Genomic DNA, 15,020 nt, shown 5'->3' with positions numbered 1-15,020 from the left:
CGACCAGGGAGACGTCGACCCCCACCCCACGGTTCGTCCACAGTTTCGTCACCAGTATTCCCAAGATGCCGTTCCTGACATGGACCTGACCGTCGACGCGGTCACTCTGAGGTTCCCGAAGCCTCGCCGCGGCTGGAGGAGCAAACACTCCGACACCGCCCTCGTCCACGGCGCCGCCAAGTCCACCTCGTGGTCGTATTTTCACTATGGTCTCCCCGTGCCCATCCCGCGCGTCAACGCTGGCTACACAGCCTCTTGGGACGATCTTAATGACACCCTCGAACATATGTAATCTCGTTGACGTGTGCGTTATCATCATAACGCACATATATGATGATGATAACGCATATCATCATTATAAATTATCATCACAATTTCCACACTTGTGCCTGCTTGTGCCTTCCTTAAAGAACGATATTGACTGAATTTGTTAAGTGTTAAAATCTTATTTTATTTATTTTTGTATTTAGATAAGTTGGAAGTTGCCTCTGAACTTTCTATATTATTTACATTGGGTGTTTGTATTTCACAGTTGCTCAGCCCGATAAACCTAAGTCTATTGCGATTATTAAATAAATTTAAGCAATATATGTATTTAAAAAAAATAAACCCTTGTTCATGATACAGAAGTTAACGGGTGACCATGACAGGTCCTTGCTGAGCCTCTATATACTCGATACAAGATTCAAATTCAAGGAAAAATATACTCATGACAAGATTCTAAAAGGTAATTTAAAAATAAAAGAGATTCTTGTAATGTTGACCAGACCACAGACTAGAAGATGAAGGGACGACGACGTTTCGGTCCGTCCTGGACCATTCGGTCAGGACGTTCGGTCGACGTTCGGTCCGTCGATTGAGAATGGTCCAGGACGGACCGAAACGTCGTCGTCCCTTCAACTTCTAGTGTGTGGTCTGGTCAACATACTTCAGCCACGTTATTGTGACTCATCGCCTACATTCTTGTAATATAAAATGAATATATTCTTTTATAAGTTCTTAAATACCCTTCTAATAGAATCAAACTCAATATTTGGTAGACTTCAATCTACCCAGTTTAAAATGGAGAATAGTAAACAATAACATTATAGCAGGAAATCAACCTAACCTAACCAACCACAAGTCAGAGAACTATTTTTTTCACCATTTGGTCCGGGAGACATCTCCCGTCACGCAGGGTGCAGTCGCACCTCCACAGATCTCCAGTATCAGCTCTTGATACTGGTAATGGCTCAAAAGGGCCACCACTTACGGGCTATTCATGCCCGTGCCACCTTTTGGGTGGCTTAATCTTCATCAATCAATCAGAGAACTATTGAGATTCTGTGACCAATTCTCAATCGGTCAGCAGATTACAGAACCATCTAGGAACGATAACACGCTGGACCTCATATTCACGAACAATGATGAGCTAATCAGAGACATTACTGTCTCAGACACTACGTACTCGGACCACAAGCTCATTGAAGTGCAAACTAACATTAATAACGGTAGTAGGCCCAAGAGAAACAACAAGCGAGAAGGGTTATTCAGTAAATTCAATTTTAATAACAACAGGATAGACTGGGAGAAAATAAACAGGGACCTTACAAATATTCAATGGGAAACTGTTCTAAGTCATAAATGTCCTGCACAAGGAAAAGAAAAACTGACTTCTGAAGCATATGAAGTCTGTCTGAAACATGTTCCTTTGAGGAAAGCCAGAAAGAGGTTCACAGCGTAGAAAGAAAACGCAGACGACACTACAAAAGAAGAAAAAAGTTAACGGAAATGCTGAAGCAGACACGACACCATACAAAGAAGGAATAATTTAAACAGTGAGATTGAAGAAATCGAACAGAGACTGAAGCATTCATATCAGATTGAAGAAAGGCAACTAGAACAGAAAGCAATTCAAGAAATAAAGAAAAACACAAAATATTTCTTCACATATGCTAAATCAAAAGCAAAAACCACTGCCAGTATTGGACCTATTCGTATTAGTGAAGGTTCATACACTGAGGATGACAAAGAAATTAGTGAAATGTAGGCGATGAGTTAACCAGTGAAATCCTATAAAAGCAGTATGAGGACATGTTTAGCACTCCAAAAAACAGCATGAAAGTGGAAGATCCGGACAACTTCTTTATGCGTGATATCCAAACACCTGTAAATAAAACTGATATCAGTACGAGCGTGGCAGATTTTGAAAGGGAAATTAACAACATGCCCATGCATTCAACCCCGGGGCCAGACTCATGGAATTTAATTTTTATAAAGAAATGCACGGTGCCAGTAGCAAAGGTACTCAGTATAGTGTGGAGGAAGAGCTTGGACACGGGAGATTCCATATGCGCTTAAATCAGTAGACGTGGCTTTTGGCTACCTCTACACAAGGGAGGTAGCAAAGCGTTGGCAAAGAGTTATAGACCAGTTGCACTAACGTCCCGCATAATAAATGTATTTGAGAGAGTGATCAGGAGTCAGGTCACAAATTTCATGGAAACCAATGACCTCCACAATCTTGGCCAACATGGATTTAGAGCGGGAAGATCATGCATGTCTCTCACACCTACTTGACCATTACGACAAAATCAATGAGGTATTAGAAGAAAAACGGAATACAGATGTGGTATCGACGGATTTCGCAAAGGCATTCGATAAATGTGACCATTTTTTATTATTATTTTCTACCACAGACGTGGCCTGAGTGATAGCACACAAAATGAGGTCAATGGGAATAACTGGTAAAGTAGGACGCTGGATATACTCAGTTTTCTGTCGAACAGAACAATATTTAACTCTGGCCCCGGACATCACTCGGTACCCTTACTCAAATCTCTGAATATGTTAGATGTTAAGTCACTGCACATTCTCTCTTGTGTATTATACATATATAAAACGCTGAACTGTAATGCCAATCCTGACCTTAAAAGCTTCATTGAAGGTTGTAACAGAACCCATGAGCACCACACCAGGAATAAATACAGTTTTGATATTCCAAGAGTACGACTTAATCAAACTAGAAATGCTCTACAAATCAAGGGGCCCAGAATGTGGAATGACCTTCCCAACCATGTCAAAGACTGTACCTCTCTCAACCAGTTTAAGATAAAAACTTAGTTCTACCTAATTAACTCCATGTAACCTACCTTACCCCTAAATGTCAACCCATGTCTTACTATTTTAAACAATGTCTTACTATTTTATACAATGTCTTACTATTTTAAACAATGTCTTACTATTTTAAACAATGTCTTACTATTTTAAACAATGTCTTACTATTTTAAACAATGTCTTACTATTTTAAACAATGTCTTACTATTTTAAACAATGTCTTACTATTTTAAACAATGTCTTACTATTTTAAACAATATCTTACTATTTTAAACAATGTCTTACTATTTTAAACAATGTTGTTTGTTGACCAAATTGTATATTTGCTATTTTCTGCCATGTCCCCCCTTTCTTTATATTTGATTTTTCAACACTATTTATACTTTAATCTCAATTAGTATTAAATTTTAGTCTAAGTGTTTTTTTTTCCATCACCTTGCCCAAAATGCTGTGCGTATTTGTGGCTTTAGGTATTGTATGTACTAGCTCTTTCTTTAAATCCAACATTATGTTTGCAACTCATCTGCAATGTATGTACCTTACAAATAAGGTACCTGAATAAAGGTACCTGAATAAATTTACCTGAATATTGAATCCGAATAAAGAATCTGAATCAAAGAGTAACAGGCAACCATATAAAATCGAGTTCAAGCGCTAAAAATTAGTTAAAAGCTCGGTCCTTCAAGGTACAGTCCTTGCACTACTGCTTTTTCTTTATTCTCATGTCAGATATAGACTCAAATACAATACTCGTGTGGTGCCGATGGGTTCTGTTACAACCCTTTAAGAAGCTAGACGTTGTCTGGATCAATATCCTCAAAATTTCAAATGTTTTTATTATGCTATTAAAGTTCCTTTGGATTAATTTCTGCACTGCAATTAGGTTTTGAATGTCTGTAAGGTGTCAGAAAGGATGATTCTCATGCAATTATATGTGACATACTGTAATTTGTTTGCGACAAAAACGTTTGGAAATACAAATTAGAATAGCATCCCCCAAGTATTACTCCAAATAAGCGTTCTCTCTCAGACTCTGTGGTCCATTTTCTGTTATTCCGCGTTTTGTTTATGTGTATTTTTGTTGACCAATGAGGAGTGAGGTTGTGACGGTGAGAGCCAATGAGGAGGCGAGTTGTGAGTGTTGCTCGTGAGTGTTGTGTTCGGTGTGTTGTGTCGTGAGTGTGTGTGGCTCACCGCGGGGAGATTTATCCGGGATTTTGACGCGAGTTGCTGCAGGATCGAGCGGCCAGGACGCCAGGGGATGAGTTAGGTGAGTAGTGATGAGGCGCCGCTGTGAGGCGGGGGAGCCCCTGCCAGGGACACCCGCTGGGGGGACACTCAAAGGTTCATTCATCCCTCCCTAAACTTTTTGACTCCTTCAAAAAGATTTTATGTGTGTGTGTGTGTATTAACCAGCTGATCAGATTGGGTTTTGGTTGCCATAGCGACGTTGTGAGGTGTGAGGGATGTTCTCTTGAATGGTGAGGGGAGGGTCTAGAGCTGCTCTGTGAGGTATGAGGAGAGCTTTATGGTATGTCCTCAGTGTTGTTTTTAATACAGTTGAGAACTATTTCTGGCAGGTGTTGCCTGTCCTCAGGCCGAGAGGTCACCCTGGCCATAGCTTGTCTCCGGTGTGACTCCGCCAGTTTTCAAAGGAATACGACTTTGCCAATTGGTACACGACATTAATAATATAATGATGGTTTATATTGGGAAAAGTACATATATACAAAATGAGTTACAAGCAGAATGTTGGGTTTCTAGATAGCTAGTACTGTATGTACTATGCCTAAAGACCCTAATATGCACAGCGTTTCGGGCTAGATGTGGGGAAAAATAAACTTATAAACCAAGACTTGATTACTTTTAAGATCAAAAGCAAAAATTGAGCTGAAGTAGAAAAATGAAGAAAATAATTATAATAATTACACGTTGAATGGTAGAGCAGAAATTGTAACAGAACATATAGTAAATTTAATTAAATAAACAGTTGGAAAACAATTCTTTAAGTTTTTACATGCCAGATATCAACCGTTTTAAAAATCCAGTCATTAAGCATTAATGTTCAATGATAGCAAGACATAGGTTGACATTTAGGAGGTAAGGTAGGTTACATGGAGTTGATTAAGTTGTACTTAGTTTCTTTCTTCAACTGGTTGAGAGAGGGACAGTCTTTGACATGATTTCACAGTCCCTGTGGTGTAGTGGTTTAGTCACTCACCTGGCGTTTCGCGAGCACTTTGTCCTGGGTTCATATCCTGGCCGGGGAGGATTGACTGGGCGCCAATCTTTTAACTGTAGCCTCTGTTTACCCAACAGTAAAATAGATACCTGGTTGTTAAACGAATTAGCGGGTCGTATTCTGGGAACATAGGATTAAGGACGTGCCCAAAATGCTATGCATGCTATTGGCTGTACAAGAATGTAAGAACTCTTGTACTGTATATATAAATAAAAAAATAAAAAATTGCAAAATGTGGGATGACCTTTCCAATCACGTCCTTAGTCAATCCAGTAACTTAAGGACAAGGTCCATAGTCACTACTGACTGGACAGTTAAGTGTGCAGTTGACCGTCCCGTGGCCAGGGCTAGAAGCTAGCCGATACAGCTCGTGGAGCGTGAAGTGAAGAGAACTTTATGGGATATCCTGTGAGGAGAGTGAGGAATGTCCTGCCACTCTAGTGAGGAACTATATCCTGTGAGGAGAGTGAGGAATGTCCTGCCACTCTAGTGAGGAACTATATCCTGTGAGGAGAGTGAGGAATGTCCTGCCACTCTAGTGAGGAACTATATCCTGTGAGGAGAGTGAGGAATGTCCTGCCACTCTAGTGAGGAATGTCCTGCCACTCTAGTGAGGAATGTCCTGCCACTCTAGTGAGGAACTACACTAGAACAAAACCTTTCTTGATCTTGATTTTCTTATGTAGTGTACCAGAAATGAATATCATGAAATATAAATATTACTGAACGGATAAATTTATTTTACCCAATTTATCCTGAGGGCCACCACCTCCAATGGCCCTGAGTGGGACAGAAAGCTGGCAGCTTGTCAAAGGTCCCCCTCCACATTATTCTTAAGAGCTTTTTACAGTGGAATTTTAGACTTGAGTAACGTCTTGGCATTTATAGCTTTGGGGATTGGGCAATTTCCTGGGTTTATTCTCAGCATCCAATGTTGTTTACCTTTCCTTCCCCCTCATCCCATCCTAGATCCTTATTCTGACCCCTTCCAAGTGCAATAAAGTCTTAATGGCTTGGCACTTTCTCCCAATATTTCCCTTCCCTTCCTCACTGCTGGCTGCTGTGACGTCCTCTTTTATATATACTGTCTAGTATTAAACCGCCTGCTCTTGTTAGTCTGTCACTTCTGGAAAGTGGGTGGTATCCTGGAAGATGGGAATCCTCTTCAATTGTATCATATTGTCATTGGGTTTCACTGATCCAAATGTTGACATTTCTCAACCTTAGTATAATTTTTGTTGGGGAACAGGCAGCTGGTGTGTGTGTGTTGTTAGGCTGATATCGAGTCCCCCAAAATTGAACTACAGTACTTTTTTTATGTACTGTATATACTTTATACATATGCAGTACAAGAGTTCTTACATTCTTGTATAGCTACTAGCATGCACAGCCTTTCGGGCAAGTCCTTAATCCTAATTTTCTCACATGCCCATATTCCCAGGAAACAGCCCATAGCAGCTGCCTAACTTCCAGGTACCTATTTACTGTTAGGTGAACAGTAGCATCAGGGGTGAAAAAAACTCTGCCCATTTGTTTCTGCCTCTGCCAGGGATCAAACCCAGATCCTTAGGACTTCGACCCCCGAGTGCTGTCCACTCAGCCATCAGGCTCCCCAGACCCTCCCCAGGATGCAACACCGTAACAATTTACCTCCTAGAGGTACCTATTTACTGCTAGGTGAACAGATGTATTAGGGGAAAGGAAGCATGCCCAGCCTTTCCTTCTATGCCCAGGATTTGAATCCGGGATTCCCGATTGCAAGTTGAGAATGAACCAAACTGTACTTTGTTTCCAACATTTGAAAGGTCATAAAAGTATTTGTGTGTACGTCTGGTACCATACTACTGTAACGGTTCTATTGTTACGTAAAGTATGGTGACAAATAAACACAGACACTAAGATACTATATATATATTTGGTCGAATATACAGAAGTACACAGGTGATACGTTGGTGTGAGTTGAGCGCACTGAGCGTTGGTACAGTATCTCGCAAGTGTCTGCTCTAGACCACACTTGAAAGTAGACTAGCCAATGTTCGCTACACCGCTGCTTATATTGCTCGGGCAACACCTCACCGTGCTGCCCGGGCAACGCCTCACCTCATTCATCTCCAAAGGTTGACAGGAATATTAACACTATATTTGGAGCGAGTATATTATTGGGATAATCTACTCGCTACACTACTTGTGTAAAGGAGGAAATTTATATGTTTATCTCTCGGAATGTTTGGTAATATGTTTATTGTTTGTGATGTGTGTCTATGTATGTATTAACACGATGTACTGAACGGGGTGAGAATAGCTTGAGCTACCTCATCCCTTTGTGTGTATTTTACCTCAATAAACTTATTTCAATTTAAACATTTGAAATTGTTTCAAACTAAAGTTGTAATACATAGGCATAATGCAGCATTATGTGTATAGATTTTGATCAAATTATACTTAGAGATACTGTAACCAGATTTTAAATGTTAACTTTAGTCTCATACAAAATAGAATTTCTAAGTTTTGTTTACTTAAATTTTTTATTGTTTATAATTGCAAATTATTTTAATGCTGTATTGTTATTTTTTATTAATAAATTAAAGCCCTACCACATGATGATGAAAGATTAGTCCATGAGAGGCAGATCCTGTTTAATCTATGTCCAACCACTTCTGTTCGCGGACTTGCTTGACCACTGCTCGGAAAATTCCTAGTGAAATTATTTAGAACATAAGAATGAAGTTAACTGCAAAAGGACTATTGACCCATACGAGGCAGCTCATATTTATATCCACCCAATCTCACATTGTACGTACAAATAACCTTGCTTCCTAGGTGTTGTTTGATCATTTATTCTTCCAGTCAACAATACTATATCCAATCAACAAGTTTCGTATTTCTTTTTTAAATCAAAACGTATCCAATTTTAATCCATTGCTTTGTGTTCTAATTAGAGTGAATATTTTTGTGATGGTTTGTTGAAGCTTTATTGATATTGTATTTCAATGAATTTATTAAAATTATATTCCTTATTAGGATAGTCATTAATGTTTAACTAAATCTATTAGACTATATCTTGGAAAGTCAACATGAATGATAGTTTTGGCTCATTAAATGTTGTATACATATAACTATGGGGTTATGTTCTTGCCAATGGTGAGTGTCCATACAATACCACACCTCGGCTGGCCTGTTGGCAGTTGATTTTCATTATCTCGCATAAAGGTTTCCTGCTTATTGAAAGAAAAATATATGAAGTTGTAAAGAAGAGCTTTAACGTACAGTATTATTAAAATTAATATAATTATTACATAAAACTACAGTACAGGGGGTACCTCGGTTTAAGAATTTAATCCGTTCCTGGAGACAGTTCGTAACCCAAAAATTTGTAAACCGAATCAAATTTTCCCATAAAAAATACTGTAATGGGAAATGAATTAATCTGTTCTTGACTCCCAAAAAACTTCACTTCAAAGTAAATTTTATACCTAATTCACCCAAATCTTCACTACGAAAGTATGTTGTTATAAGTATAAGTTATTGCTTACCCTTGCGGATGATTCCTCTTGGCGTATGGAAGATGGTGAGGAGGGGGGGAGGAGGAGAGGTGTTGCTGTTTAAAAGGGGAGTCCCCTTTCATTATAACATCAGGCAGTTAAGATTTCTTGGGAGTGCACTCTCTGGCACGTTTTGCCTGCATACCACTAGGTCCTGGTTGTGGCTCACTGCTTGATTTTCTCACTTTTTCACAAGAAAACGTTCCATTGAAGATTGTTTTTCCCTTCATCGCAACATTTGTCTGTAGTGAGGCATCACATTTTCATTGAAAAGATTAATGCAAAGGCCTACTACAGCTTTCCCCTGGGTGAGTCGTTTCAATAAAAGTTTGTATTTCTTCCCACATCTGACACCACTTCCTAATTATTTTGGAAGGGACATTCTCTTCTGCATCCTCCTCCTCCTCTGAAGAAATATTCCCAGCTGCCTCTTGTTGCTGCTACTTTTCAAGGGCTTGGAGTTCTTCGGTGGTCAGTTCTTCGTTGTGTTCCTCCACCAACTCCTCCACATCATCACCATCCAATTCCAAGCCTATTTTCCGGCCCAGAGTAACAATTTCCTCAACAATAGGCACTTCATTTACAGGCTCAAACCCCTCAAAGTCTAGTTCTGACACACATTCAGGCCACAATTTTCTCCGGCCAGAGATCAGGGTTCTTTGAGTCACTTCTTGCCAGGCTTTGTCACAGAGTTTTAAAGCACTACAAATGTTAAAATGGTGTTTCCAGAACTCTTTGAGGGTGAGGTTTGTGGCTTCAGTCACTTCAAAACGTTTCCGGAAAAGTGCCCATTCATAAAGTTTCTTAAAATTCGCTATGATTTTCTGTTCCATAGGCTAAATTAGAGGAGTGATGTTAGGAGGAAGGAACTTTATTGTGAGAAAATTAAATTTGTTCAACAATGCATCTTCTAAGCCTGGAGGATGAGCAGGAGCATTGTTGAGGAGAAGCAGGACCTTGAGTGGCAAACTTTTCTCCTGCAGATATTTTTGTATGGCAGGGCACATCACATCATTCACTCACTCCGTAAAAAAAATCCTAGTCACCTATGTCTTATTATTATTATTATTAGCCCTCCACATCACACACATTTGGTTTTTCTGTACACCATACTTTTTGAAAACCCTTGGATTTTCAGAATAATACACAAGAAAGGGTTTAATTTTCAAATTGCCACTCGCATTTCCACACAGCACAAGCGTAAACCTATCTTTCATAGGCTTGTGATTTCTCCGCCTTGGTAATGTATGTCCTCTTAGGCAATCTTTTCCAGAACAGTTCTGTCTCATCACAATTAAACACCTGTTGCGGTAAGTATCCCCAAGCCTCTACAAAATCTTTAAATTCTTCAATAAATCTTTCAGCCGCTGGTTTGTCTGAGCTGGCAGCCTCCCCATGCCTCACAACACTATGAATACCACTTCTTTTTCTAAATTTGTCAAACCATCCCTTGCTTGCCTTAAAGTCTTTCGTATCTGCACTCGTTCCAGGGGTTTTCTTTACAAAGTCTTCGTGCAATACCCTGGCTTTCTCACAAATGATGGGCTCTGAAACACTATCACCCGTTAACTCCTTGTTGTGTATCCAAATTAATAAAAAAAAATTCCACATCCTCAAGTATTTGTGGTCTCTGTTTTGTGATAGTTGAGGAGACTTTTGCCACTTTAGCACTCATAATGTCCTTTTTCTTGGCAAGTACAGTACAGTGCATATCGTTGACATGGATTTGTTGTACTGCCTAGCTAGTTTAACAACACGAGTATCATTTTCATGCTTACGAATGATCTCTTGTTTTTCCTCTATGGTCATTTTCACATGTGATTTCTTGCCTTAAACCTTACCACTGGCTTTCTTGGGACCCATGGCGAGATATATAATAACAGCTTTTATGCTCAAATGGCCAAGAATCCGACAAAAACTGTAAATTCTTGTGAAGAATTCAGGCAGGATAGTCACTGGGCATGAGGCACTGTTAAACTGAGGCGTGATTGCCGTGCCACCATGCGCGAGGTCGGCCATACGAGTATCAACAAACTCGTATCCCGATGCAAAGTTCGTATCCCGATTCAAATTTTCCGAACAAATCGGGCTCGTAACCCAAAAAGTTCGTAAACAGGGACGTTCGTAACCCGACGTACCACTGTATATATTATACAGTAATGATTTTATTGGGTGTGGTCGATGTTTTTATATAATCTTGCACACCAGACTAGGGCCAGGCTTTCCCTGGTGCTTGCTGAGTCTATGAGGTTGTTTATGCTCTCTGGCTGCATACCAACATAACCATCATAACCCTGCTTATTTGGATGAAGTTTTGAAGTTCAATTTTCAATGCTGCAACCAGTTTTACAGTACTGTAACATAATCTTATAAATTACACACGTGCATTGTGTGGATTGTTACTGCTTGTTATACAAAAGTTCAACCCTTAGTTGAGCCCTTAGAACCCAAAGTTCAATTTCCATGGAAGATGAACTTCAGATAGCCAGTGTCACTGTGTACCTGGATTGTTCCTGGATGGGGCTCTGGGAGTTCTTCTCCCAAGCCCAGCCTGGGGCCAGGCTTGACTTGTCAGAGCTTAATCCAACAGGCTGTTGCTTGGAGTGGCCCGTAGGCCCACATATCCATCACAGCCCGGTTGGTCTGGCACTTCTTAAAGAACACTGTCTAGTTTCTCTTGAAGATGTCCACAGTTGTTCCGGCAATATTTCCTATACTTGCTGGGAGTATGTTGAAGAACTGCAGACCTCTGATGTTCATACAGCGTTCTCTGATTGTGCCTATGGCACCTCTGCTCTTCACTGGACCTCTGATGTTTATACAGCGTTCTCTGATTGTGCCTATGACACCTCTGCTCTTCACTGGTTCTAATCTGCATTTTCTTCACTATTGTTCACTCCAGTATGTTGTATCCTATTGTTGGGATCAGAAAGCCTAGTAGGCTTATAATTATATATCGAGGAACCCCCCCAGGACCAACGACTGACCTTCTTGATGATGCAACCCACATCATTTGCTTTGCTGCCAGTCACATAATTACTTCTAGGTGAACAGAGGCATTGGGTCAGAGGAAATGTGCTCCACTTTCTTTTCCCTGCTGTGTGAATAGATCCGAGGCCATTTTGGTTGTGACCGACTGCCATTAGGGTAAGAAAGTATTTTTTTATCATATTTTTCTAACAGACACATGAGAATGGCATCTGTAGAATTAAATTATCTATTTGATCTTGGGCCTGACCCTTCTTGAATATGACATAAATGCCTGTACAGTATCCACTCAATTTAACTGCCTCTTTTATACCGATCTGCCGGTATTAACGACCGGTTTGGGAGACCGGTATCTGGAGCCTGCTATACCGGTCTGGCGGTCGATATTACCGACGGTCGGTATTGGGTTTGTTGTGGCATTAGCGTCCCCTCACATGGCGACCAGGCCACCGACCTGGATCGTCCAGAGTCATATATTACATCTTAATTTTCTTTTAAAATGATTCACTTTAATGAAGAAAATTGTAAATTATTATTAATAAAATATTTTGAAAGTTTTTATTAAGCAAAAGTCTTTGTTTTCTTATTAAATACCTTTTATAGTATAGGCACTAGGTATTTTTTTTCCCACGGACCTAGAATGTACTCTGCCAGGCCATGTGTTCCCATTGTTTACTGTGAACTCGCGCGGCTAGCTTCAATTGTGAAGGATATTACTGTACTGTAATTGTGATCTTCTTTTTAATTTACAAAATGCCAAAAGTTACCCAAAGGAAGCGCCTGACGGTTGCACAGAAGCTGGAGTTTATTAAGAAACTTGATAAAGGATATTCTCATGCACGAGCAGCAGCAGAGTTTAACATCGGGAAAAGTACAGTAAGTGACATCAAGAAACAGAAGGATACTCTATTAAAATATGCCTGAAAATAAGTGTACATACAGTATGTACCCTGTATACAATATAAACAATATAAAACAAGCGCTGCAGAGGATGACGTAATCTTCACAGCTTCGTAATCTTCAGCTTCATTAAAAGTAAGTCAATTTACCAATTTTATTATAGTATTACAAGATATTAATTGTTTTTTTTCAACAAAAGCTACATATTAGTCTCTGCAAATGTATATTCTATCGTCAGCAGAGAATAGGTGAGCTCAAAATATTTCGTCTTGGCTAGCTCTCAGTGACAAGGCTCGATCGCCATTGTTATGGCATGGCCGCCACAGCCTGTGTTGTAACATTAAAAATACATTACCTGCACTGTTCAGGGTAAATCAAAACACATCTCTAAAATATTATTGAGAAAATATTAACTTGCTGATTGATACATGAAATATTTTGCAATACAAAGGAATGAATCAATTTTTTCCCACCCATCTGGGCTTGATCAGACCGTGTTCACACATCATCCATGCAGCAGCCAACAACTGGCTTAATCGTCGGTGTGGCACTAAATTGGAATGCAATTACACAATGAACTTTATTTAATTTTAGTTATACAGTATAAAATATATCCTACCTGAATGTTACTTGAAAAATTACCCGACCCGACTTAACTTCGGAAATAACGGAGCTCCGGAAATAACGACCAGGGTACAGCCCCATATAGGCCGTTAAATTGAGTGGATACTGCTAGTATTACTGTAATTGGTGCTTATCATCACTGAACGTAATGGTTTTCACTGACCATTAGAAGATCTTGATATAGGATTGAAATTTTCCCATCTTCCCCCTTGCATTGATTTACCAATCTGTCCTCCTACAAATAACGTTGCTTTTCGCTCGTATGCACTACGGCCAAAAATTGCTGTAATCCAAAATGGAAAATGTATTTTCTAAATGAAATAGACCCAAAACAGCAAGTTTTGGGTCCTCTGGTAGGTTAGGAAGACAGCAAGGTCTCCTAAGGTTTCAAAACATCATGAAAACTGTTGATATTAACTGTCCTTTCCTAACCTAACAGACCCAAGCCAGAGGACCCAAAACAGAAAACGGGACAGTACGTCACTTTCGTAAGCCGCTTCCATTTTCTATTACAGCAATTTTTAGCCTTAATGTGCATATGAGTGAAAAGCAATGTTACTTGTAAGAGGACAGGTTTGATTTATAGTGGCACCTTTGTTTACGAATTTAATCTGTTCTAAGAGATGGTTCATACACCGAAAATTCGTAACTGAAATGAATTTTCCCGTAAGAAATAATGTAAATTGAGTTAATCCGTTCCACACACCCAAAAATATTAACTTAAAAAATACATTTTATACATAATACTACTCATATTTTTTACTGTACCTTGCCTTTATTGAGGACTCTTGTTGGCAAGGATTGTACCGTCACCACCAAGAAATGCGCGAACTGTGGAGAATAGCACGCTGCCACCTCCTAACCTCTGCACAAAAAGGAAGGAGGAACTGAAGAAGATTAAAGAGAAAACCACCACGTCGGCGACCACCCAGAGGCTAGTCGCCGCGACCTTAGACTTTGGACCTGACCAGTTCTCTAGCCCCACTTCTATAAGCCAGATGCAGACTATGATCGTACCAGTCCTACCAAACGGTGGCTCCTCTCAACAGATCACCCGGTCTCCACATTGGGAGCCTAAGAACCCACTAGCACCCTCACAGTCCCTTACAACACGTGCAGGTGTTATCCCTGGACTCATTAGACTACCGGAGAAGCTTTCTGGACCAGACATTCAACAATTCGTCAAGGAACTCAACGTGCTGTACCTAGCCAGTGGCCTGGATCCCATCATCGCCCCTGATGCCAGTGTCTCTGCCTCTACTACCACTCTGGAGACTACCACAGGGACCACCACGAGGTTGATCTCGACACAGACTCCAGAACCATCCAAGACCCAAGCGGCAAAAAAGGGGCATTTCCCTCTCCAGCTTCCAAAACTCCTACCATCATCATCTTGGCAGACTCGTTGGCAGACGTGCCGACGCTCCTGATATAGCTTCTACCACTAATCCCCGACACCTGCGCCTACTGCAGGCTGCGAGACAAAAGACAAAACCACCAACTACGGATGTTACGGACTCCTCAGATGAGGAAATCTTAGTAGGAGTTCCACCGCCTCAGCACAAATATGATACCTACTTGATACAAAACCTCTTCATAAAGGCTATCTCACCAAACTCCGACAACAG

The 15,020-nt window shown here is 40.2% G+C and overlaps 1 long non-coding RNA gene across 1 annotated transcript in view; it reads left to right on the top strand.

Moving 5' to 3' along the window:
• The first annotated feature begins 4,205 nt into the window (after nucleotides 1-4,205).
• The window catches only part of LOC123753601 (uncharacterized), a 100,025-nt gene continuing 89,210 nt past the window's right edge, over nucleotides 4,206-15,020 (top strand). Inside the window, exon 1 of the long non-coding RNA XR_011222184.1 lies at nucleotides 4,206-4,366. This is a non-coding gene — a long non-coding RNA (uncharacterized lncRNA). The remainder of the gene's footprint in view (nucleotides 4,367-15,020) is intronic.

This window comes from Procambarus clarkii, chromosome 46 (genome assembly GCF_040958095.1).
Source record: "Procambarus clarkii isolate CNS0578487 chromosome 46, FALCON_Pclarkii_2.0, whole genome shotgun sequence".
Classification (NCBI taxonomy): domain Eukaryota; kingdom Metazoa; phylum Arthropoda; class Malacostraca; order Decapoda; family Cambaridae; genus Procambarus; species Procambarus clarkii.
Note: the sequence above shows the minus strand (reverse complement) of the source record. Positions and strands in the feature narration are given on the sequence as shown.